This window comes from Schistocerca cancellata, chromosome 1 (genome assembly GCF_023864275.1).
Source record: "Schistocerca cancellata isolate TAMUIC-IGC-003103 chromosome 1, iqSchCanc2.1, whole genome shotgun sequence".
Lineage (NCBI taxonomy): Eukaryota > Metazoa > Arthropoda > Insecta > Orthoptera > Acrididae > Schistocerca > Schistocerca cancellata.
In genome coordinates, this window is record NC_064626.1 from 666,468,619 (window position 1) to 666,471,778 (window position 3,160).

The window sequence follows — 3,160 nt, forward strand, 5'->3', positions numbered from 1 at the left end:
GGGTATCGGCGAGGACCATTCGCAACCGTCTCCATGAAGCTGGGCTACGGTCCCGCACACCATTAGGCCGTCTTCCGCTCACGCCCCAACATCGTGCAGCCCGCCTCCAGTGGTGTCGCGACAGGCGTGAATGGAGGGACGAATGGAGACGTGTCGTCTTCAGCGATGAGAGTCGCTTCTGCCTTGGTGCCAATGATGGTCGTATGCGTGTTTGGCGCCGTGCAGGTGAGCGCCACAATCAGGACTGCATACGACCGAGGCACACAGGGCCAATACCCGGCATCATGGTGTGGGGAGCGATCTCCTACACTGGCCGTACACCACTGGTGATCGTCGAGGGGACACTGAATAGTGCACGGTACATCCAAACCGTCATCGAACCCATCGTTCTACCATTCCTAGACCGGCAAGGGAACTTGCTGTTCCAACAGGACAATGCACGTCCGCATGTATCCCGTGCCACCCAACGTGCTCTAGAAGGTGTAAGTCAACTACCCTGGCCAGCAAGATCTCCAGATCTGTCCCCCATTGAGCATGTTTGGGACTGGATGAAGCGTCGTCTCATGCGGTCTGCACGTCCAGCACGAACGTTGGTCCAACTGAGGCGCCAGGTGGAAATGGCATGGCAAGCCGTTCCACAGGACTACATCCAGCATCTCTACGATCGTCTCCATGGGAGAATAGCAGCCTGCATTGCTGCGAAAGGTGGATATACACTGTACTAGTGCCGACATTGTGCATGCTCTGTTGCCTGTGTCTATGTGCCTGTGGTTCTGTCAGTGTGATCATGTGATGTATCTGACCCCAGGAATGTGTCAATAAAGTTTCCCCTTCCTGGGACAATGAATTCACGGTGTTCTTATTTCAATTTCCAAGAGTGTATATTTCCCGAGCCCCTTTCAGAAACGACTTTTGGTGGTAAGCATACTTCCCAAGAATCCTGGGAACACCATTATTTGGTGGGATATATACTTCCCACAGCTATGTTTAGCAACAAGCAGAAACCAAGCTAGTGCAGCGGACTACCACTAGGCTCAGGAGCGTACGGAAGTGGGAAGACGTATTTCCATGACTGCAGTAAAGGAATACCATTAGTGGGAAGTATATCTCCCACAGCCCGCGAAAGGGTTAAGATAAGTAGTTAATTCTGAAATCACTGCCAGTTAAGTTAACTAAAGCCATTTCCTCTTATCTATTGAAGTTTTCACTTGTTTGGATGTATTTCTCAAAAAAAAAAAAAAAAAAAAAAACATATCCTAAGGGCCAGTTTCTGTGTACTTTAGATGTAGGGGTAGCTGCTAGATAACATCATGTTAAGTAATAACTTCTTATATGTACATGTGAGAACATACAACTTCATTTCTCTTTCTCGTAAATCATAAAAACGAATAATAAACAACAGAACCTTCCAACCCCATAAAACAAAGGCAAAGAATAAACAGAGTTCAGATAATTAACGTCTTTGTCCCTGAATGCTGCACTGTTGGTAACTGCTTAAAGGAAGTGCCTCTAACTAAGGGCTCACTGATAGAGGATGTAATGTTTCCAAGTAGAGAAGGAATTAGCATATTTCATCAAAATATAAGAGGTATTAGAGATAAAGTTAGTGAACTGCTAATAGATGTTCCTGCTCGCAGTAGAGTAGAGCTGCATATATGTGTGAAAACTTGTATTGGGCCTTTCGGCACAACCTTGTATAAATCACTAAGTGTGTGTCTTGTTCTTCCGCCACTGTATTTTCCATCAGATTCTGTTTATGTACTCTTGTGGAAGATGCTTTCTCCTATGTTGACACCATATTCTGCTGTGAATCTTGTACGTCTTCCTGCTTTAAGTATTCTGCCAGTAAGTGAGCAGGCTTCACTCAATCGACTGACGTAGTAACTAGGTTATCACGAATCTCGAGCTTCATTGTGTGTGCATTATGTCGCAGCACTGTATAAGGTCCAGTGTACAGTGGCTGCAATGTGGCTCTTATTGAATCAGTTCGGAATATCACGTGTGAATACTTGGATCAGTGCCAGTGCACAAATTATAGAATGTCGCATACCATTTCCATGGTTTGACTGGAGGTTAGCAACTGTGGTTCAACACTCTTCAATAAATACGGTAGGTCAGTCTCATTCTTATTCTCTCCAAAGAACTCGCTGGGATTGTGCAAGCTTTCTCCATATGCAAGCTCTGCTGTGGATGCTCTAGGTGTGGTTTGAAAACATTACACAGACCCATTAACACCAGTGGAAATGCTTTAGACCAACCGTCACCATGGCACATCAATTCAGTTTTAAGTGTTCTGTGCCATCAGATCATTACATTACTTTGTGTGTGTGTTGTAACTTCTTTCATGGTGATGTCTTCATCTACAAGTGTTAGCCAGTTCAAGAAATAGTAAGGATTCGAACTGGCGACCCTGGTCAGTTGCGACATGCACTGGCCATCTGAATCTTTCTGCCCACATAGCCAAGAAACTTTGAATGGCTGTCTCTGACGATATGTATTGAATCGGTATTGCTTCTGCCTACCTCTTAAATCTGTCAGTTGCCGTTAGCAGATAATGTTAACCTTAAGACATCGGCAGAGGGCCAACAATGTCGAAGTACATGTGTTCAAAACGACCAGATGGTTCGTCAGAGTGTCCCACTGGTTTCTTCACCTAACATCCCTCCTTACAACATTAACAGGCAGGGCATACCTTTGTTCACTTTCGACAGTCATTCCTAACGCCAGGCCAAAGAAAGCTCTCTAGAAGGCTGAATAGCGAACTAATACTCAGTATGTGTTGGACAGCCTTCGTGATCGCATGTATTCTCCTTGGAAATTTGAGACGATGCAATATAGACTTGCGTTTGCGCTGAAGCATTACATCCTCCCATGTAAATTGTCCGGTTGACTGCTTCTGCATATCTCCCGTATTCAGTTGGTTGAGAGAAAATCGATTGTAGTGTTTGTTATGTGTATCTAGCGGATGGAAGAAGGGTGGAAGACGCGTTTGCTGGTTCTCTAGACATGAGAAACACCTTAGTTGACTATGTAAATTACAAGGATGATTTGGAATCTGATACATCACCAACATTGGTATTCGCTAGTGGAATTATCAGTTTCCTCTATTTTTTTCCGAGTTTTCACCTAAAGGTCTTCGAAGAAGAGATAATTTGCTCGT